At 41.9% G+C, this 24,706-nt stretch overlaps 1 protein-coding gene across 5 annotated transcripts in view; it reads right to left on the bottom strand.

Moving 5' to 3' along the window:
* TBL1XR1 (TBL1X receptor 1) overlaps positions 1-23,829 on the bottom strand; it is a 117,702-nt gene extending 93,873 nt beyond the window's left edge. For 4 of the 5 annotated variants that reach the window (XM_040613039.1, XM_040613046.1, XM_040613038.1 and 1 more), the window contains exon 1: positions 23,614-23,827. The gene's annotated coding sequence lies outside the window, so the exon portion shown is untranslated. Of the gene's footprint in view, positions 1-23,613 lie in introns of all 5 variants that reach the window. The other variant, XM_040613044.1, reaches the window with a different exon arrangement.
* Positions 23,830-24,706: the final 877 nt, after the last annotated feature.

Below are 24,706 nucleotides of genomic sequence, written 5' to 3'. Positions count from 1 at the left end.
TGTAGAGATTTGGGGTTCTTAAATACCTACCATCTCAAACTGTACAATTCTCTACAATTGTTGTCCAGGATAACTAGAAAAAACGCTCAAAGCTTACCCCTTCCAGGAACACACAGCTCAATAAAATGCAACAGAAAGTTATCACTGATCAAGAACACATCCTGCCTCACATCCAACCACAGGCTGCTGCACAAGACAGCCCAGAACCAGAAGCCAAAAGCAATGTAAATCCGATCCCCTCCACACAAACACAATGCCTCATGTGTGGGTCTGAACAATCCAACGATTCTGTCCCTCCTAGTTACTGTAGTTCTCCATTCACTACTCTTTTCTTAATGCATTGGGTAAACTGACACCACCACCCTCCCAAGCCATAACAGAAAACTATAATTAACAAGATGATGATATAGGAGGAGAAATCTGGTCTCAATCAGTATTTAATTCTTGCGTTCTTGCTCATTAAAAAAGTAAGATAAATTTCACTCTGAATTTTTCACAAATAACTACAACCATTCAGCAAGGCCTCCTGAGATTTTCACTAACATGATTAAAAAAAAAGCATTTCCTAAATGAAATTAAAAAACATAAAGGAACACCTAAAGACTGGGAGCCCAAAATGCCATTGCAGGTAACCAGGATAACACAAGATCACATTGCAGGTTCTAAATCTGCACCACCTTCCATGCAGCTTGTTCCCCATTTTTTAGGGGAAGACCACCAAAGGTCACTTGCCTTTGCATAGGAGTATAACTAACCACACACTCTCTGAAGGATCACAATTATAATGTGCCTAGGTCTGAAACTAGACATATAAATGAAAAACACTGTATGATGAATATATGTATCAAATACAAAGTACGAGAAATTCTCTCCCACAGACACACACACTTATTTTAATCTCAAATAAATTGAAGTGTGGTACTGCAGCCATCAATACTACTGTTTATCTGTTGGAGGCTGCTGTTGAATTACAGAATGCATTAGCTCCCAAATAGGATTACATTTTTTGCCTTAAATTTTGACTATTTTGTCCAGCTCAACAAAGAAGACAATGAGAAAGCCTCCAAAGTAGCACACAAAAATTGCCACCCCAACTTGCTGTCTCCAGAACATACTCCAGGAACAGACTCCTCTACAACGGCAATTTTGGCTTAGAGATTGTCTAAAATTCTGACAAATGGGCAACCAATTTTACACACTGCCTCTCAGATGGGAAGATTACTCTTTAAACACCAACTAGTCCATGCCTAACTGAAACTACAGTGTATTCTGTATACCCATGTTACCCAATGTCATCCAGAAATTAATGTGGTGAATTAATTTAAGCAAATATTCCCTAGCTTTCAACAGTTTTCAATGAAACCATTAAATGTTCTTCACAGCCGAGTCCACCGTGAGCAAACACATGCTGAGAACTTACCTTTCTCTTCCCACTCTTGAAACCTGTTCACTGCAGGTTACTTAAGAAACCATCCTGGACCATTCATTCTCAACTAAAAAAACCCTGAAACTGGCTATTAAGCAGACACACCCACTGCAATCCAACAGGACAAAAAGTAATTTCCTTCAATTGTGGTGTAGAGATAAGGTAGGAGTAAGAAAACACTCGTAAAACGTTTCACAATCCTCCAGCAATAACCCCCAAAAGATCAATCTTCACAGCCTTTTCTCCAATAGTTCCTCACTCTAGGGCTGTTCCCAAAGGCAATACAATTCTTCCCATGAGCTGTCTTCCCTTCAATGATACCTACCCTCTCAATGCTTAAAACCTACGTGGGTTTGTATTTCTGTCAATTTCAGTCTGACCTGCTCATAACACGGAAGAAACTGTCTTTTATCAGATCTGTCCACAAGCCACCCAAAGCATTACAAGATTTTCTCCCAGTGAAGGCTGGGATCAAAGCCAATCGCATTGTCAGCATGAATTCGGACACAGAGGAAGTCAATACGAGATGGGACTTCTCAAGCTAAACAGTACATCTCATCACCACAAGCGATAAATGAAAACAGAAGTACTTTCCTCCTCTGGGAGCCACTTATTTTCCTAAGAAGTCTGATTTTAAAAGATCAATTGTTCTGGGTCACAGTCAGATCTACACTTCAATACATGCAAGATGATGAATATCAGCTGAAGACAAGACATTACTTTGAGCTTCAGAAAACACAGTGATGCAAGGAAACTGGACCTGGAGATACCAGAGAAAAGCACAGATCTGGATGTAGTTTACTGTATCACCTACAGCCAGGGTCCTAAGGAGCCTTCCCTGCCCCTCTGTGTATCAAAACCTGAGTTATAGTTCACTGCATAACTCAAACCTCAACACTCGTGATTTTGGTTCCTTGCTTGCTGAGCACGGGGGCTCAGAGCTGCAGCCCTGCCCAGCACCAAAGAGGAGTCGATCAGCTTTCTGACCCCAGCAGAGTTACATATTTAAAACATCTGAGACCTTAAATCTAGGCAGCAACGAGAATCATATTCTCTTCTACTAGATATTTCTAAAATCCTCATGATGGCATTACTAGAAAAACAATCCGCGTCACGTTTCTTAACACAAAGGGTCACACTGGTTGCTTGACCCAAGTTGCTGCTAAACTCTATGCTGAACAGCCAGAGTAAAAGCAAGCCACAGGCAAATGCAGCTGAAAAACATCATCACAAGGACTCTGCTTAGAAACACTGATGAGAGTCCAAACATTTTAATTACATCACACTTATATTTCCATACTACTTAAATAATTATTTGCATATAATTTATTTCAATTATTTGCATGCCTATCATAGGAGTTGGAACATTTTATTACAAGGTAAAATAAATAGTACTTCACACACAACAATTTTATAAGAATCTTGCAGTGAATTAATTGTAAGTCAACATAATGAACCACAAAATAAAAATTACCCCATAAATAATGAAATCCCTCAGTCTTCCCATGCCACCCCCATTCCAGTAATGACATTGGTTCACTAAATACTAGAACAATTTGCACCATACAAATTAAAAAGAATGCAACTATTTCATTTACACACACAAATAAGCATCCGTGTCTGCAGAACACCAAAGCAGACATCCAGCCTGCAGTCATAATGGCAAACTCTGTGAGTTTCTGTTTGGACAGCATTCAAATGGTTACAATTTTTCCACCTCAATATATACATTGTAAACAAATGTGTCCTCTGTAAAAAAAAAAATGACATGTTCACACTAGAATGAGTCAGGGATCAAAAAATTTTTTGCCCTGCTCCTCCTGCTCAAGTTGTTCACAATTGATTTATTGTAAAATTTCTAACAATAACCTTAAAAAGCCACACCATACCAACAGCAGGGTCAGAACGTAGTAACTGGTGGATGCTCCGCAGAGAATCAGGTTTGGTATTAGACTTGGATAAAGCTGAATGGGTTCAGGGAGCTGGTGGTTAAACTGGAAATGGATAAAGAATGGGGTTTTTACTGAGTAAAGCCAATGTGAGAGAAGGGACAGGTGTTAACATTACTGCCATCAAAACCACTTTTGCTCAGGCAGTAAGAAGGAGTTTGAATGGAAAACAGCACAGCATTATTTTATGGGGTTTGCTAAATGAGTAAAAAAATCCTGAATTCTAATTCATGAGATGAGCGACAGGTAGTGGTCAGAGTAACTTGCAAATTTCAAGAGACATATATAGTAGATAAACATCTAGTGGTATAAACTGAGGACAAGACATGTGAAACCACCAAAGAAAAGGTTAGGTATATTTTAGGGTAAAACAAAACAAAACAAAGCAGTGATAAGTACACTATCAAACCAGTCTGAAGTACACCTGTTGTAATTTCTAAGTTTCTCCTATTTTCAACCAATTTTGATATTAAAAAGAGAAATACCAGCCTATTTGTGTAACTACACTATGTGGGCACTTGCATCTTCTGTTTTTCTCTTGCTCCAATTGGTTTAAACCAGTGATCCTGCAAGAACACGTACTCGGTCACACAGGGGACAGACACTATTACCTTGTTTAGGCCACCAGTGATCAATTTTGACAGGAGAGATTTCTGTCTGTATTTTCCAGTGAAAGTAGATTCATAACATTCTTCAATATATTGGGATTTTATTTGCTCATGTTTAACAGCTTGACAGCATAGACAGGTAATAAATTACTCTCTTACTTTTGGATTTAAATCTAAACTATGACTCAGTTCCTTAGTAGTTTAGAACTGCACTACGCAAAAAGTGCTTTTTTTTTTCTTTTGCAAATTTTATTGGGATAAATTCACTGTTTAAAAAAAAAAAAAAAAAAAAAACCAACAAAAAACCCAACCAACACACCAAACAAAGAAATGAAACAAACTCACAAAAAAAACCCAATCAACCACAACAAACACACTACACCAAAAAAACCTCCTTCCACTGCATCATAAGAATTAGTCTTCCAAAACCAACTCCTGCAGATGTGTAAGGAGGAGACACAAAAACTTTCTACAATTTGGGAATTCCTCTACACCTGACCTAACAGTAAAGGAAGCTCTGCTCTGTTTGGACAACACTTGCTCTGCAGATGCAGCTCTCACTACCATCAGTCCAATATATACTCACCACCTAAAGGAAAAATGTAATTAATGGCCTGATGCAAGGATTTCAGTAGTCATGTTTATTCCATCACACCCTTAAAACAAGCACTGAGTAGGTAAAATCCTAAAACATTGAATATTGTTACACAACTACCACCTGTGAAAATATATTAAAAAAAAAATTCCTATCATTTAATTTCCACTGCTCGTTTCATTTGCCTTGCTTCTACCCATCATTCCACTACCTTCCTTCCTAGCTCCAGGATTTATTAACTCGAGTAAAAGTGATTTCAGTATTTCTACTAAAGCAATACTCAGCAGATGTCTAGCGTCTATATTTATACAACTCTAGAACTAGTAATAAACATGATTTTTGTATTGCCACACTACATTTTTTAATGAGACATCACTCCTTGTGTCTGTTTACCAGAAATTACATTGGCCACAACTGAGTCCTTATCCCATACTATTACACCACGTAACAAGAGTTAGATGGCTGAATGGAAATTTCTTGTTATATATGAAGGAACACGTAACGGCTAAGGATTGGCATTATTCGCCCTGCGTCTGCGGGCAGCAAGGCTACTCAGACATATGCAGGATGGTACCTAAGGGAAGAGCGATGCCTGGGAAGGCATTAGGTGTAAACACTCAGACTTCAGAGATTATTTCCGTCCAGATTCCAACCACAGTGACTTTCACAGGACTGTGCCAAAGACATTTGTCCAAGAGAGAGTGTGTGGTTCCTAGATGACGTCAGATGTCCAGGCAGACAGCCAACTTCCTAGGGAAGTGATTTCAATATTGCTGAAGTTCAACCTAATTGTATTTATCATGTGATTACTTATGTAAAGAGCCAGCAGCTTGCATAGGTAGCCTCTATTTTTGAATCTAATAAAATATGTTTTGAAAATACAAAGAAAGAGACAGATTGAGATAAAGAGAAGTCATATTCAAATTTCATGCCTTCCTCTAAAGCCACTTATTCTGGAAAGGAACAGATGTTAGCCAAGACAAATTCCATCCTTGCTCAACTGGGACTTAGACAGCTTATGATGCAAACTGGATTATTTTCTCACCTGCAAATTTACAATTGCTCCATACCCATAATTATACCCTAAACGTAAAGCCTTGCCTCCTTCTACTCGTGCTTCATAACAGGTTCTCACCGCCCCAAGGCTTTTCACAAAATTTGTTCATTTTTTTCCCTTTGAGACCTTTCTTTTAAAACTTTTCTATAACATACAAAAAATTCCATCCAACCAACCAAAAAGCCAAAATTGAATACAGTTAAGCTACAGGTTACTGAAATGATCATTCCTCTTCCCGGACAACATAACATCAGCACCTCCATGCACACTGTCACCTCTCTGCATCCATTCACCTACAGCCTCAGGTCTTTACTGAAGTTAAAACTGCAGACGATCAAGCACAACTGAGCCCTGTTGTGTGACCAAAACACTGACAGATCCCTGTCCCGGGAGCAATAAGCAGTGCCACATCAAGTGACAGTAATCTGTAATGCACTCATGATAATAAAATAGTTGATTGTTAACAAACAGAAATAAGAAGCTGGTGAAGTTCCTACCATGTTAAAGCAGGGCGCTGAAGTTAATGCATTCACGTAATCAGTGCTCAGAGCATTCAGAAATTAATATGCTCCAAGATACGCTTTGAAAGAGAAGAAACAACATTAATGCAGCTCCTCCCCTTCCTCTATACTCTTTTGGCCCCAGTCTCCTCTTCCAGTCTTCAAAAAGGAAATATGCATTTGCAACACCCCAGTTCAAATTTCAGATTCTGGCAGAGTATTTCCAAGGTCTTTGCTGTCCTTTCTGATCATCCCTCTCTCCTAAATAACAGCTCAGAAGTTCAGTGACAAACAACAACAGGAGAAGGACACAGAAAAGGCTCTGTCCTTCAGCAGTGCCTTCAGGATTCAGTCTGAAGAACTATACTAATTGCAATCAGATTCCCTTTCTGTTCACTGCAATCTCACAACTTTTCCAAGGAAATCTCCAATTTGCTTCTCTGAATTAATTTTGGACTGTTCTCTAAAAATGTAAATAGGGCACAAAAAATATAATAAATTTAAAAAAAAATTTTCCTCTGTTTGTTGGGGTTTTTGTTTGTTTGTTTTGGGTTTTTTTGCACAGGACATATTTGCAGTAGTGTTAATCACTCATCACTGCGAAATATGTTGTGCAACAAAGTGTTTGAAAGCATTCTGAAATTTTGGGGGAAATGATGGGAAATGTCCATCCAGGTAAGCAATATATTAAGTTAGAGTTCTTCATTATAACAGCCAATGTGTAAGAATCTCAATCCTTTCATCTTCATTAACAAATGTTTTGTTATAATTTGTTATGTATGTCACAAATGTTAGAGGAACATTAACATATTTTATTTCAAAGCTTATTCTGCTATCTTTACACTTTTGCTGGAGTACCAATTAGTGCTATTTTGTAATGTATATCTTTCTGATAATATTACGCACAACCTCTCTACAGTAAGTGATTCACTAACCTGAACAGTCTATTGTACCAGAATGCAAAGATGTCATTGCCTATGTCCAGCTTCTGTTTTACAAACAGCCCAACCGAACACAAAAAACCCAAAACCCAACCAAACCAAAAACAATCAAACCAGAAGAAAAACAAAAATATCCTCACCCCTGTCACAAAGGTCTCACATTTGCCAAACTTCAACCACACATCCTCAAATCCTCAAACAGGAAATAAAGCTTTTCAAGAAAACTTGAATAGGTAAAAACCCAAGTTACTAGTTTTCCTTGCTGTTCTTATCACAACAGCTGATCCAGCTAATTTGGGAAGAAAAGGGAGTCTACTTGATACAAATGTTATAATGAAATATTTCAACCTACATATAAATAAAATAAATGTGATCCAATTACCCAAGTTAAGTTGTTTTTGCAAAGCTTTTCCCCATTGCAACCACATTTCCGCTGGGATCATAACCCTAAGCACTCACATAAAGAATGGGATTTCTGCAAGGGCCACGACCCCACTTGCAGCTTCATTTGCCCCTCCGGAGTCACCCACCACCTCTCACAAGGAAAACCCTGTGACGGGGCAGAGGGACAGACATCCCTACACACAGAAGACCCTAACATTCTCCATTTAAAACATCAGGGAACAAAAAGTACTGCCAAGTTTTGTCAATGATTGCCAAGATCAGGCCCAAATCAAAGTCTCAGACAAAAGCAAACCCAAAATGAGCAGGAATCAAGGTCTGCAACTCTGGAATGGCTCTTACCTATAGAAAACACCAGATCCAAATAGTGCACTTTTAAAATACTTCTAGGCTAAGTAAGATATTAAGAAAACAGGCAAAGAATACAGCCTCGAAACCCTGGACTGCCTCACAATACAACAGGCACACAAAGGATGCTGTTACGTGTTTACCTGTGAGGCAAGAATTTTAAAAACTGTCCAGTTTGGTTTATAATTGATCATGGTTACATTTTGCTTTTCACATAGCATATTTTAGGACCACAGTTATGCAGAAAGAAAAAATAAATAGGTGCCATTTTTAGCAATTTATAACCACACAGATACACTCTTAAGAGTAGCCCCAAGGCTGTCTGCACAGATCTAACTCTGCTTTCTCCACGTATATATTATGCAATGCAGTGTGACAAATATGTAACCATGAAGCCACACATTACACTGCAAACAGGATACAGTACTGTGCAGTGACCCAGGAGAAGACAGGCTACACCCATGTTCTATCTCGTGATTTATTTTTTTTTTTTTACCCATTTCATTTTCATAATGGTCCAGCATTTATTTTGCAGACTTTTATACCATTTCCTCTCTAACATATGTAAATAATTTAGTCAACAGTAATGCATTATGCAATTTATTTTCAGCCAACAGCACAGCCCTCGTTAGGTGCAATTCATGGGAAGAAGCAGTTAATTATGGTAATTCAGCCGCAGACCTAGGTGAGCAATTTCACTGTTATTCTGCTATCCTACTTAATATGCATACGCTGTGTAAGAGCAGTTAAATGGCAACTTTCAAAACTGACATCCTAAGCTTTGACTCTCTTAACAAGCTCCGAACCTGGGCTTTAAGGTACAGCTACAGTAAGCACCGCTTCTGGGAGGCAAAGGAGTCAATTTACACAAAACAACTTGCAAGATCAGGGTTTAAGGTAGTCAACTGAATAGACCTCTACAAGATCCTAGAAATAATTCTATGCTATTGTATTGCACTATTTGTGGAATGGTATGTGATCATATAATTAGAGATCATATAGTACATTCACACAAAGAATACTTCAGGGCTTGCCAGGGGGGTGGTGGGGGTGGGGGTGGGGGGGTGGTGTGAGGAGCTCTTTTAAAAAAGAAAATTACATTATCTGGAAATTCAGAGCTAATCTCAACAACTCAGAAATGCTACCAAAAAGCTTTCCTTCACAAACTTTAGAGGAATACATTTCAGGTCTGAATTCTGCCTGAGGAAGAATTAGTTCCAAATAAAACCAGCTGAGGTTTTCAGTCATTAAGATGTATTTAGGAAGATAATCTGAAATATATGTCAATACTAACAAAAAAAAAATCTAAACTGCGGCTCTATGATTGCAACGATGAGGAGCAAAGACAGCATTTAGTTCAGAACCAACACTGAAAGAAGCCCTCTGGACAGGTGGAAGAAAAATACTATCAGTTTGGTAGTTACATCAGAGGAGACAGGAAAACCAGGGGCAGGTCTCAACTAGATGCAGGAGCGTGGCAGCTTTCTGGAGGAGCAGTATGCTCAGGCACAGGCTAGTTATAACCTCTCTCTTTGGGGGAAGACTCCAGCCTCTTCTCCTGCTGACCAGGGCTGGAGGCTGTCCAGACTGTCCTCCCTGTGAAACCTCCTTTGGGGCAGCTTAAGCAGCAGCAGCAACAACCTGAACCAGCACATGCCTTTCAGCAGCCTTGAAAGAAGAGTCCTTGATCCTGGGGCTCTTCTTCACTGCATCTTGCCTCCACCCTTCTGCAGCCTGTCTGCAGACTTCAGAAACCAATTGCTACATGATCCAGCTTGTGTAACTTTGAAGTGCACACAACTACCAAAGGGCAGGCTTCTGCCAAATCCCTGCCCTCCCAAGTGAAGCACATCAAATAGTGCAAAAATCACTGAAGCTCCACTAGCTTCGGAGAATGGGCAGCCAACTCAGCCAGGTTTGTATGTGCAGCGCTGGTCTTCAGCCACAAAGCAAGCCTAGAAACCTGCAAACCCTCCTCAATTAAAAGCTTAAAGTAGTATTAACTGTAGATAGTCACTGCTTTAATGATAGAAGGCACAGAATTTTTACATGAGCATCCTGAAGGTCTCAGTGGAACACAGCTCTAAGATACACACGCACAGACAGACATTCAAGCAGTTTTAATTTTAACCTTAGGTGTTTTGATACAGCCACAGGACTAAAACATTAGTGGTCTCTAGCTTGTTTATGACTGACTACATATGCTTGAATGTGTTTTGCCAAAACTCATAGCTAAAATAAAAAACAGCATTCAAATGGCACAAAACTTCATAAACCAAATAAACAACACAGCACAAATATTTAAGATTTCCAAGCAAAGACCACTTCTGTAAATTTCAACATTTTAACTGGCAACAAAGCATTTCAGACACTGAAACAAATGACTGGCTCAAACTTTAAATGGTTCATTTTTCTGTTGTCCTGAAACATGCATGGCACTCAAATTATAACTGAGCAAACGTACATATTCCTAGCTACTTTGGGGGAGGGGGGGAAACATTAAATTTAAATCTTTTTGCTTAACCCAGCACTAGAAAACTGTCAGCCCTGAAAATTAGTTTCACAGAGCCTTAATGCATCTGAAAATGGCTTACCTGCTAAACATGACAACCAAATTTCGAAATAAAGGGAAACCCTTTCCCTCAACATGCACACTAATATTTTTCTTTCCTGAAGGTTGGATCATTTCCAGAGAACCTGAATTGACTTCAATGGAGCAATAATATATTTCTGACGAAGAACATGTAGACTGCCTCAGAATACAAGAAAATGGTTCAACTAAGAAAGGGCTTCACTCGGCTTTTCTAAAAATACCCAAGGATCACACTTAAAAGTGATTCCTTTTTAACAATTAAGGCTTGACTACACCAACAGCTATATGTGCTAATATATAGATATGCATTACACTAAACAGGAATGAGACTCTTTCTGGAGTCATTCCAAAAAAATGTGAACACACTATAAATCCACACTTTTAACTCCAAGTCATGTTACCTAGCAAGTGTAAATATGTTCTTGCAAAGTTTAAGGGATTTATTAAAGTGCTAGCAGGATTTTCTTTTTAAATTAACCAGAGGATACTCCTCAGTATAAAGTATGGCGAAAAACAAAGTCACAACATAAAAGCACTATTTACAATAGCAACATGCAAATATATACAACTTTAAGTACTATTTCCACACTGAAGAAATTTCCCAAAATTAAAACACTCCCTAAAATTTCATTTTCCAGCAGATTAAAAATATCCAAACACCACATGCAAACAAGCCAATGTACCAGAAAGCCTGTGCTCGTTCATCAGTATCGCAACCACAGCTGTGCTTGTCAGGACTGTGATGTGCTTTAGGAGACACCTATACTGCCAGGGAAAACTCTCACCAGAAAGCAACACGCTACATCAGGACTGCACATCTTGCATAAGCATTTCTCTTGACAAGACCTGCAACGCTCTATCTGCCCAGGGCATGCACTTCTGACAAGGAAAATACCACCGGCTCTTAATAAAGGGCACGAAAAAAAGTTTCATATGAGCTTGTAAATTTGCTTAACTATAAATATATAAACAAGAATCATTTAGGAAGTTATTAAGGAAGACTTGCCCAAATTAAGTTGTAAGGGCATGACAAAGATCACGTCACCACTTATGCCTACTTTATATACGGACAAACCCAAGCAGCCAAGACAGTATGCGTAACACGATCGCTACATACGGAAAGGCTGGTGTCAGACTGGCTTAGCTACTAGCTGGCCTACTGCAGTCTGCAAAGATTCTGTCTGATAGCAAAACCGATATAAAAAGTTCACAGCCCACCCCTGCCTATTATAGATAGGTTGGTTCCTATGGATAAGCTATAGTTTACTGCCACCTTCATGGTAACAACGCAGGCATTTCTGAACTCACACTGTAAACTGGTTCAGTAAAAACCCTCAAAAAACAGCAGTAGGTTTTAACATAACATAATGCTTCCTGAGTTGATGTTTGTAGGACCAATAAACCAGTGTACTGGCATGGCAGAGAAGTCAATAAACCATGACAGGATAGAAACTTATGTCCAGACAGGGAGGTTCCCAGAGCTCTACCTGTAGCTTTTGTTGTGCGCCTCCCCTTCAGCGAGAGCAGGGTCAACTTATGGGTCTCACCACCCCCACTCCCACCTCCACCACCTGGAAAAGCAGCTGCTTGCATAGCTGTGCTCTGAAACCCAGCCGTGAAGCGGCTCCACCTACAAAGTTCAGCCTTTCTCCACCCTCAAAGAGCTGCCAGGGTCTGGAAAAGTGCAGGTGTTTTAAAACTTCATACAAGGTTGCCATTTCCGCATTATGAAGGACACAAGCATGCCTAACTTTATGAACCAAGCAGCCAGATTTCAACATGATTCTTCAACCAGTATGGGCACTATCGAAAAATACTTCCAGTGTGAAGGGCCATATTTTGTCCAACATAAAAGAAAACTAGAAGATGAGCACGAAACCTACAAATACAAAAGGAACACTTGCTTAAACCAAAAACTCCCAAGTAAGCAGAGGCTGAAAAATAAAATAAAAGCCACGTTACAAGACACAGCCTTTCACCAGATCATCTCAGGGCACTGAACTGGTCTGAAAAAACTCCTGTTAAGTATTAAATCACTGGTGCATGGGTAAATTTGTTAATCCATTTGCTAAGGTCACACAGTGGCAGAAATAGCAGATAATCCTGACACCAGCTTTCTGTCCTAATCGTTATGCGGACAGAAAATCTTCAGTGATGTAAACTAAAAATAAAGTAAATGCAGTTATCTGTTACATACAGGTATACTAAGTAAACCCAGAAAAGCAAAACTCTGAGTGTGAGGAGTGGAGGTGTGTCTCTGGGGATCCACCGCATATCTAGACAAGCCTATGAAAATTCAGAGAATTTATAAGCAGAAAGTAATTCCATAATTCCCTCTATTCGAGCAGTCCCTATGAAGGGACTGTGTAGACAAACTGCAGCCGTGCTCAAAAAAAAAAACAAAACGAAACTGAAAACCATGAACATTAACCCACAGGATATATTCCATTACTACCCACATTAGGACACCAAAAACTTGCCATTTACTCTGTACTGAAATGAAAGCATAATTTTACAGAGTACCTGTAAGCCACCAAAACCGGGGAAGCCTAATACCAGAGGCTGACTGACACACAGCTGACATCATCGACACACAGTTAATGCAGCTATGACAATTTCTACTGGCTTTAGTGCCATTGCCTATGAAACCATCCTGGTAACGCCTGCAACGGCGCTCTGACAATTCAAGACCATTTTGGTGAATGCTCTTGTACTGGTATAAAATACACCACAAGCACCAAGTTTCCAAGACTATTAGCCAACAAAGAGAAAAACTTATTCTACAAATTAAAAATACTGAACCAGACAACAAGCATTATTAAGATGTACTAAAACCAACAACACAATAAAATGACTGTAGGCAGGGAATACTAATCTTCCAGTTCTTCCTCAGGCAAAACTCACAGCAATTTCAATGGGATTCTCCCCCAGATACGGCTGGATGACTACATCCACAGCCTTCACGTGCCAAGTTTGCTCCTGCAGTCAGTCTCTATTGCATCCATCTTAGCAACACTACATACACCCTGATTACAGGGACTTATAAACAGCAAGAGTACTTAAAGGTGATCCACAAAACTGACTCCAGTAGAGATGAGGTACACTATTTTCATCTCAAGTGTCAACAGATTTACAGTTGAAAGACTTGCAAGCAAAAATCTTTTACTGACTTCTCCAAAGCACACCTTGCATTCTCTCTGTCCCAAGCACATCTATTTCAGAGCCAGAATACAAGCCTGCTATCCATAGGTTTCGCTGGACAACAAGGTAGGAGAGTGTTTATGATGCATTAATCTCTTCCATTTATTTTCTTAGGTTCTGGACAAGAAGACACCAAGCAAAACTCAATCAAGAGTATTTCACATATTACACAGTTTCTAAATATGAACACTTTAAAGATGATCTTTCAGCTCCAAAGTCGCAATTCCGCACGCTCATTTGTGCAGCACAGGACAAAGGCGCCTGTGCACACGTACCAGCTCACAGGCTCAAAGCAGTGTTTGTTCACCCAGAACAATGGGGCATGTGACTTGTCAACACTACCCACAATAAAAGCAGTAAGACTGCCACTGATTTCACGATGACTGACTTTGTTTTCACTAATTTTAAGTCACAATGTCAACAAAAATTTATTGCATAAAACCCTTTCTTTTAAGAAGCCCGAAGACAACCTCAGTGTGCTGAGGTGTGCTCAGACTTCATCAGCTTTTCCACATTTGTACTAACCACTCACACCAACTCTCCCCAAAGCCTCCTTCTGACTTTATCAAGAGCTGGATCAATGTTTTACGCCTAAAGCCAAGCTTATTTTTATCAAATAATGGCACTGCCAAACTTTGTCCTCCCCGTTTTCTACCCTGCGTGCCTGCCCTAGCTACCCCCTAGCTCGCAAGCAGGCCCCTTGCTGACCTCCGCCCGCACCCCACTTGCTGCCAGCAGCACAGCCTGCAAAATGGGACCTCCTCAGCACTTCGGCAGGTTTCGCTCCACCAGGGACCGGGGCTGCACTGCCCAAACCCACCTAACCCCCTGGGCTCAAGAGGGCTATACCGCATCAAGTCCTGTACGTAAACTTAACTGAAGTTAGGAGGAACAAGAAGAAAGCAGAGAAAACCCAGAGAACAGAAACAAAAAGGCACCAATTTGGTTTAAAGAATGACACAAGAACAGGTAGGGAGAATGCAAAAGAAAGTCTAAAATGACAAAAAGAAGAGAGAAAGCCCAGGGGAAAAAAACAGGCGGCGGGAGATTAAAAAAAAAAATAATCAAACAAAGCCTTAGGAAGGGATAATAATAAGATGATGCAAACTGTCAGGACTGAGACAAAACACCCTGGTACTGTACATTGATTTGCCGCATTCAATCTACAGCACAGACGAGGAAGTAGAGCCAAGCAGAGGAGAGGGATGACCACACTGACCATTGGAAGGGGTTAATTTTAGAAAGAAAAGATGCAGTACAATCTTGCACCACTTGTCTTTTAATTATGAAGGGGGAGGCTTAGGGGGTTATTTTAATCACACAGAACAGCAGTAGGCCCAACAGCACCAGACTAACAAATACAAGTAGGCAGCAATAGGCACACAGAAGTACATTACAGTTCCAAACTTTCACCATTTACAGTAAGGTTAACGCAAACAAAAACTGACTAACCTGATCTCGGAACATGTGTTTTTAAAAACGGCGCATTTCTTTCTTTTCAGCTTGAAAAAACATCGTTCCACAAGCAGGTAGTTACAAACCACAGCTGGGAAAGTGGGAGGCACATTAAGCACGCAAGTAAGATTTTACGTACTCTAACACCACCAATGCAGCTTTCTGGAACACTTCAGCGATGTTCAACACACACAAGCCTTGCTGCTGGCACAACAGAGGATCGCAGCCTACATAATGGACATACTCTTAGCCGGAGTCTGACACTGCATTTCACATACTCTCCAAGCCTCTCATATGAAGTCATCCTTAGCGTCAAAGAGCAAGTCAAAACACATCAAAAGTGTTTTCCCTGGCTACCTCTTAAAGTTTCCATCCCTTTATCCTTCATATATATAATCTGGTTTTTAATCTTAGCACTTCTGTCAATACACACAGGATCTTTAAAGCGCAGTTTTGTGCCCCAGTACATACAAGCAACCAGTTATCTCTCTAACACAGGACACCAGCTGAGTCTCAGTGCCTGGGATAATGACGGGAGACTGACGGGAATATACAGTTTGGTGCTTCTACAACCAGCCCTCAGAACCACACAGAGAGCAGAGGGCTAATTTTTAAGACATAAGCAATGACCACCTATTTCACCAGCAAGTATATCCCTGAGAGAGTTGTGATGCCCAGGCACCTCAACTGCATGACCCAACAGCCAAGGAGGCTTTCTGGTTTTTTTTTAATGGAACAGGCTCTTAGAACTTAATTTCTAATGTATTTACTGTGTACTCTGTGTATTGAAAGAATCTTACAAAGGGCCCTGATGAACTAGAAATAAATAATCCATATCAAAATAACCTTACATACATAGACAGTAGAGGAACCAACTAACATGGACTTTGCCAACAGCAAGATAAACAGACTGATATTTCTAATGTAATCAAAGGCCATTCAGAATCTATCCTGGAAGACAGTCACAGAAACACAAAGCATTTTTCTTACAACTCAAACAATTGTGAGAAATATTTACTACTATGGTGAAAGCTGTTAAAAAGAAAAAAAAAAAGTTGGTTTCTATTAATCAGCTACATTTAGATATCCGTTCTTCCTATCAGATGAAGCTCACCAAAACTCCTTAGTAGGCTGTTTCATTGTATTTTTAAGTTTTATCGCAATTCAACATACTGAAGCTTCATATTCCTGACTTTTTTTCATCTTACACAGCGCTGGAAATGTACAGTCTAAACAAAAACACACCAGATTGTGGAATTTAGTTGTGCATTTGAATTAAAGTGAAGAATCAGGTACCATGTCTGCATCAGCAAAACCTTCATGTTGTACAGCGAGTACAAACCCCACTTCTTTAAACCCCTGACACAGCTAAGCCATTGCTACACAAGAAACGTTTCTAGCACAATTTATTTGATGTCAACATTAATAGATGTCTCAACCACGCTGTTCCTCATTTTCTTCCGTCCACATCTGTGCTAACTTTGCTTTAAAAACACATTAAAAAGTACTAAATGTGAACAAACGTAACCCCAAAGTAAATATGTTACAGATTCACAAATATCATCGTGGCAAAAATCCATATTTTTACAAAGCATTTCCTAAATAAAATTTATTGCTACGAGTCTGTATTTAGGAATGCATGTTTGTGTTGATATCCAAGCAAGAATTTCTGCACTAGAGAAGAACGTTGATATCCATGCAAAAATTAGCAGTGATTCATTGTTTAAGTTGCCTTCCCTTTTACGGAACACCGCAGACTGAAGGACATACTGCCAAACTGAAAGCACCAATACTTCCTTTAACCTAATATAGGACAAATAAATACACTTCAACAGCTTCTAAATCTTGCACGTCCTACTTTTTTGACCCAGATCTCATGTTATTTCCCCCATAGGTCTATGCAATATCAAACTATTTTTTTTTCCCCCACAAATTTAGACTTAACCTAAAAGAGGAAAAATTCTCATCATTTCTGTGAGCTAAACAGACTGGGACGCAGGGAGGGAGGGTCAGACAGGCAGACTCATCTCTGTTAAGGTCAACCGGTATTTTAAGGTAAAATTTTCAGCCACACTTAATACTTTCCCTGCTGCTGAAACTAATGGCAAAAATTCTTATTTGTTCCAACAGGAATGCAAGTTTGACCAATATCAATGATAAATGAAAAAATAATTATATATTTTTATTACTATTTCTACAAAGCAAGAAAGGTATTTTCAGAAGTCATGCTGACACTTGAGCATTACTCAGCCTGTCCAAAAAACACAAGAGAGCTATAAATCTTGTTATTCCTCTCCTTGGCCAGTCTGGACAACTTCTTGCAAGGAATCACACTGTCTCTTCTTTGCCTGGTACTTTTAGGCAACCATGAGGGGACTGATATTCACCTCACGTGTGCTCACCATCAGGTGAATTCCCAGCTCTGAGTTTGCCAGCAATAGGTCACCCATGTGAAGAGCCTGAACTTTTAACACTGTTAATGTCAAATGGATGCAACTTTTAGGACAGGTTATATTTAGGGCTCTAAACCTTGACAATTTCTGTGGTTTTGGCACTGGGCACAGTATTTAGCACCACATTTTCATGAATAGTAAATATCTGACCCTTCACTCGTAACCTTGGAAAAATGCTCCATGAGTAGGCTGTACAGAAGGATCTTTTCTGTACACTCTCTACTTGCCGCCAGCAGACACGTAGCAGCATAGAGAACAGGAAAGTTTCCAGAGTCACTTTCACAGTCCTAATTCATAAAAATCTACCATCAGCCTGACGTCAGTGGGGTTCAGTGGGAGCTCTGCATGCAGCTGAGGAAGTGACTGAATCATTCCCCAAAGCCACCCATGGGTTAAAAGGAGCACTAGCATTAGCTGCAGACAGCTGCTCGCCTGCCCTGCCAGGTTGGCAAAATCATTGCCCTGCTGAGGGGGAAGGGAAGGCCTACTACTCACACCACAACAGCTAAAATTTCTAGTAACGCACCTCCAGCGATTTGAAAAAACACTCAGTACGTTTGCATATGGCATATGGTTGCAGAGAGTGTCTCTGTAACACACACTTACATTGCACAGAGGTTGAACTGAATCTCAGATCATAAAAGGAAAGAAAAAAAACCACCAAAAACAAAACCTCTTTGTTTCTCTGGATGATTCTGATTTTTTACTGCTAGACATTACTAATAAACATGATTGCTCCTTTGCAACATGGAGACTTAGGAATTACAACGATAAACAAAGTCTGAGTACACAGCGTAGCCTTTTACTAATACTGCTCCCAGAAAGAAACAGAAACTACACCCTCACGGGAGTTTGCAAAAGCCAGCAAACCTCACGCAAGACTTGATTTTTAGAAACGCTAAGCACACACAGACTGCCAGCTACACATGCAACTGTGGGGACTCAGCACCTTTGAAAATACAACTATTGATATCTTACTTTACAGACGCAGATGCTAGTTTTTACTCTTAAGAAGGGTTATGTTGCACCAAGCAGACGCGCAGCACAAATCCAGGGGCCCCACTACCCGTGCCCGCCACATCGTGCTGCGTAGCTTGGGGAGCCAAGCAAGGCGCACACGGCATCACACAGGGCCACACACAGGCACTGAACCAGCTCAAGTGCCACCAGATTGACACCCAGTCTGCTTGCATTACTTGTCCTGAGAAAAGGATGTATTAGTCTGATAGCATACCTAGGTATGCTGCTTCTGGTATTCAAGCGAACTTCTTTAGAAGAACCTTAGTATCTCCACATAGCACTGAATTACGCCATGCACTCTTACATTCAAAGACCAAGTGCAGACTCCAAAAGATGCTGAGTACACTGGCTGAGACAATTCTGTAAAACTTCTGCTTATCACTTCAGAGCTGCTTTCAGTATTTTCAGAAAGCTACACCAATTCACCAAGCCTTTTTAATATAGTCTCAGATGTCCTTCTAGCAATCAGCTCATCCAAGAAAGCAAGCAAGCAGGAGTAAGCTGCAACACCAGCAGTTTCGCTCCTTGGCTAGCCAAGCCAGCTAGATCCTACACACCCGACTGGTGCATGCATTTTCCCCTGTGGTTCCACATCCTCCAGCTTGGAATGACCACTTACTTCTTATCAAGGAAAAATTTTTCTTTAAGTCTCCTTATTGATATAAAAAGGAGAATCTAAAGGATGCCACAAAAAACTATGTGGTAAAGTATTAAAAAATAAAATCGATGTTTCAAAGGGTATGCCGAGTCGCAGTTGTACAGATCCTTCAGAACCAAAGGAAAACTCAAATTGAGCTCAAACGCGGCCATTAAGACTCCAGGGCATTTTGTATAAACAATTTCAGCCTTGTTTTCATTATGAGAGGGAAGAAAAGGGCCTTCTCATCTTGGATTAGGTACCACAAGACAGAACCCTAATGAGAAGTTCACAGTTTTCACACAAACTGGCAGAGTGATTTCTAGACCAGACTTAGTACTTCGTCACTCAACCTATCAACTCTCATGAAGTGTCAACCACGCTGCCTCGTCTTCACTGCTTCTTACCTCAAGTTAGCTAATTCAATTCTGTGAAATTAAAAGAAAGCCAATATATTCCTCTACAGTTTCATATCAACAGATATTTCTCATTCCTCATTTCATTGTCATACTTTATCTCGGAGGAAACCAATTATGAGATGAATAAAGCAGTCTCCATCTACTCTGCTTGGGATCACTGGATGAGCCTTTTTCTAGTAAAGTCATTCTTCTCATTAAGCTACTTTACAGAAATTAAGACCACCTAACTTCATACTGCAGTGCCTAGAAAGCTGCATATATTTGGGACAGGGGTAGCCACATCAATGGCAGGAATATACAAATGGTTTCTTCATCTTCTGTTAATTTGAGGATACTACATTAACGCTGCAGTGCAACTCAAAAACATTGAGAAGAGCTGTCAATCACAGTTCCTAACGGAAAACTTTGGACAATTCTTCACCCAAGACAAACACTTAAATTTCTATTTAAAAATGAGCATGCGGTAAGTATATTCTCGCAGTAGTCACTTTTTGTAGAAGCCAAAACATGCATAATTACAGTGTGCATATACACTTTCACTTCTCTCCAACCTGCAGCTACTTGCATGAGCTGATGTTTAGGGCTTTAAATATAGCCATTATCACATGTACGCATGTGCAAACACACACACGCACAGGATGGTCAGTACACATAAGAGTATCACAATTCTCAATGTAAATAACATGAATTAGATTAAAAATTAGTTGTATTTCAGTATGACACCTTTCAGTATCACAGTACTGGCACAACACAGTCCTGCAGTACACCCTCTCCTTGCCCTCCCCTCCAAAGCAGAGACCAGACCACTGTATGACCTGGTGGCAGGTTTGTGTCTATCCCTTCTCCGCTTGCCAGCATTGCCTGCTCCAGCAAGGTCTCAGAATTCACATGGGCACCACAATCCTGAGCAGCTATGGGTCTGGAGGGAAAGGAAGACACAGGCAAAGCAAGCAAAAACCCAGGGGTGGGGTGGCTACCTCTTGAGACTCCAGATGAGCAGGGGAACAGTATTAGGGAAGAAAAGGTGTCAAGCCTGCCACTGCCTCAGCCCTCCCCAAAACGCTCAACAGTGCTGTGATACCAAAAAAGTAACGGTGTCATGAAAGATCCACATCCTACTGCCCACCGCTAATAGAAAACACACTTAACTTCTGTGAGCAACTTCACAGACATCTGCAGAGCTTATTCAACCGAACTAGACCGCTGATGTTCACAAAGTTGTGCGTGTTTCTTTACAGGACTTCCTGACTTCTGCACAATCACATCCTTGTAGGATGTGGGTCTTTACTGCCACTACAAAATTTATAACAGCAAACACATTCTGACTCAAATGTGAAGCCCGTGTTAAATTAAATTCCAGAACCCAAATTGAGTTAGGTAAAATAACTCATTTTTCTTTGCATTATTCAGATCTGTTCTTTCTAACTAAAAAGCATTACCTGAAAATAACATTATCAACAATTCTGACCATTTCCCCTAATCCATCCAGAGCCTCTTTATGCTTAGGGCTGTAGCACTTTTTTGAATCAAACTCCTTCATGATGGGAAAATGACTATGAAGTATTGCTCTTGGGTACTCAGCACCCATGCCTTACAACTTCAAAGCATTACACAAACATCAATACTTACTATATAGAGAGTAAAACTGGAAAAAGTATTCATATAAAAAACCAAATGCACAGGAAAAAAATCATAACTACCTGTTTGAAGGGGAAAAATGCTCAAGCAACAGAATCTCCTGTAATTAGTGCATTCTTTATGCTACACACATCCATTATGGCTGTGCATGTGTAAATGAACAAAAAACATAAACTCTTGCACAGTCTTAAAAAAAATTTAAAAGCCCGAAAGCCAAACCCCAGCTCCTTTCATACATTTCAATTACATTTCCTTCCCCTTTCCTCGTGGAATGAGACCTAAGTATTTTCCAGGTGTTCTCAGTAACAGTTTGGGAGGCATGCCACCAAGTTCCCAAGACTACCCCGCGAACCCTGTTCTCACGGACACAAATCCACCTTCACCTAAGAAAACTTCAAACAGTGACAGTGTACAGGCTCAGGTAATGTTAGGTAAATAATACAGTATGTTGCTATTCCTTTAGATCTTAACCAAAAGCAAAGTGGAAAAAAAAAATCACTACAAGAAACCACAGAAAGTTTACTATGATCACTTGCAGGGCACCACCTGCACCCTAAGCACCACCACCATAACAGCGCAGCCCTTTTTTATTATGGCCAAGAGGAACAAAATCCTTCATATGCTCAGCCACAACCCACTTGCTTAAAAATTCAAAGACACACAACAGAGTTTGCAGAACCAGCCGTCATTTGAAATGTATTCTGAAAAGATGGTTAACACACGTGTCCGAAGGAAGGCCCCAAACCCAGCATAAGCCTCGTGGGGACAAGCCTTCAGGTTGCTCACAGCAAGACAAGGGCCCAAAACTGCCCAGTGCACCCAAAAGATCAGGAACAACTCAACACCCAAACATCAAATTTGCAAATGGTGCCCTCTCCCTCGGAGGGACACAAACCACTACCACAGTAAACACTCAGCAGGTACAGGCCACCAACACCAAAGGACCTTGTTAATATGCTCAACATGCTCAGACATTTATTTTAGCACCACAGGATGGGATGTCAGACAAGCCCACAACATATATATATACACTTTTTTTTTTTTTAAAAAGCAACACAGAATTGGTTCTCCTGATCATGCCTCTCATGCTTTAATAATAAAGAAGGAGTAAGTTTTGTGATCCCCCCCATAAATCAGTCCAGAATTTGATTTACACAGACAGGAAAACGAGGAAGTTGAGCACACTGGAGAGTAGTAAAAACTTCACCAGCAAACTTCACTTTCCTACACTGCGACCTACAAACCAAACTTTCCTCCAGACTCACGTGTCATCTGCAGCAACGAGCCTCTGCCATAAAGCACATATAAAGTTTGCTGTTCTGGGGGATAAAGCAAAAAGACAAGCGAGGGGAGACTTTTATTCTGTCAAGCTGCCTTAAAAGGAAATTCGGTGATGAAAGATTAAATTCACCTGGAACAACACGATAGAGTTAACCCTTTCGGGGGTACAACAATAATAACAAGGCACATCTTGCGGGACATACAGCCTCTTACCACGAAAGCTACACATTGCATCAACCGTGCAAGCCTGTCTAGAAGGTGCAATGCACGGTTTGCACCAGGATTTCGGACAGGCACAAGCCCAGGAAGAGAGAGCCCCTGGGAAGAGGCTCTCTTCCCAGAAAAAAACCTGATTTTTTCCCCCAAAGCGCTCCCTGCCATCACCGGGTATTTCACGTTCGGCCCTCAACTTCACAGCAAAACTGATCAATAACTTGGGTGATTAGTCCTGGGGGAGGGGGGCAAACACCGGGTCCCCCCCAAAGAACGGCCGGGCTGGGGCCCCTCCCCCGCTCGTTGGAGTTCACCCCCTAACCCAGCCCAACACCGCCCCACCCCCCTCCGCTTTCCCCCAACTCCCCTCCCCCCCCCCATAAGTAAATATGCGGGGAGGGGGAGGGGAAGGCGCTTCTCCACACAAATCAGGCTAAAAATAGGCCGCTCGCCATGGCTCCCGTGTGCCATTTGCTGCCGAGGCCGCCCCCCCCCCCCCCCCCCCCCAAATTTAAATCCTTTTTTAAAAAAAAATGAGCCGGGTGGGGGGAGGGGAGGCCAGCAGCGCGGAGGGGGGGGGGAGGGGAACAGGGGGTGCCGTTTGCTTCACAAATAAAAAAAAAGCACACCAAAAAAACACCACACACACATCCCCCAGCCCAGGGGAACCCCCCCGCACCCCACTAGCATTATTAAAAATAAAACCACACAAAAAAGGGGGGGAGGGGCTGGGCTGAGGAAGAGGGGGGGCCGCGGCGGGTGTTAGGTGCCCATCCCCCACCCGCCTTCAACCGCCACAGAGACAAACGGGGCGACCCCCACCACCCCCGGCCCTTGCCCGCCCCGGCCCCGGCCCCGGCCCCGGCCCGCTCCTTACCTGGCGAGTGGCGGCGGGGCGGCTGCTCCCCCCGGCCTTGAGAATGGAGAAATCACCCTTGTTTGTCTCTCCTCCTTTTTTTTTTTTTTTTTTTTTTTATACAGCCATACAGATCTATATACACATCTGTGTGTGTCTCTGTGTGTGTGTGTGTGTGTACACACGTATACGTATCGCTAATATATATATATATATTTTCAGCTGAGGTGTCCACACCAAGAGGAGGAGGGGAAAAAAAAACAGGGAGAAAAAAAAAAAAAAAACCAAAAACACCACCACACACACACAGGAGGAGGAAGAAAAAAAAATAACCAGCGAGTAGTGCTGTGATATTCAATTATATCCCGAGCCAGGGGCCGGGGGAGGGGAGGGTGGGGAGAGAGGGGGGGGGTTAGAGATTAAGTCCCGAGGAAGGAGGGGGAAAAAAAAAAAAAAAAAAGTAATATCTCTGTGTGTGTGTGTGTGTGTGTGTGTGATTTAGATTGAGGAGGAATTGAGGCAGAATGTAAAAGCTGTTACTAAGGGAAGGAGCCAAGCGGCTCGGAGCAGCCAGCGGCCCTCAGACACTCCGCGCGGGGAGAGGGTGGCCAGCCGCACGGAAATGGGCGCCAGAGAACGCGCCGCCGCCGCTGAGGGAAGGACGGGAAGGAAGGGAAGGGAGGGAAGGCAGGCGCGGAGCCGGGAGGCGAGGCCAGGCGAGGAGGAGCGGGACCGGCCTGCTGCGGCCGCCCGGCAAAACAAACCCGCCGCCCTGGCAGCGCGGGGGTCGGCGGCCGGGGCGGGGGGACCCCTTCCCCTCCCTCCCCCGCGCCCCCCCGCGCTCTCCGGGCAGGCGCAGCGGCGGCCGGGCGCGCTGAGGGGAGGCGGCGCGGGGAGCCCGCCCGCCGCCCTGGCGGGAAGGGGAGCGGGGGAGCCCGCCCGGGCCTGCTGCTGCGCGGGGCCTGCGCCCGGGGGCGGGGGGCGGTGCGGGCCGGGGGCTCCAGGGAAGCCATTAATGCGCTCCGCAGCCAGCGGCGCTTGTGTAAACGCAGGACGGAACGCGGCGGGGTTAAATATTTCTTTGGGGGTTTTGGGGGGTTCTTGGTTTTATGTG

Source organism: Falco naumanni, chromosome 13, assembly GCF_017639655.2.
Source record: "Falco naumanni isolate bFalNau1 chromosome 13, bFalNau1.pat, whole genome shotgun sequence".
Classification (NCBI taxonomy): domain Eukaryota; kingdom Metazoa; phylum Chordata; class Aves; order Falconiformes; family Falconidae; genus Falco; species Falco naumanni.
Note: the sequence above shows the minus strand (reverse complement) of the source record. Positions and strands in the feature narration are given on the sequence as shown.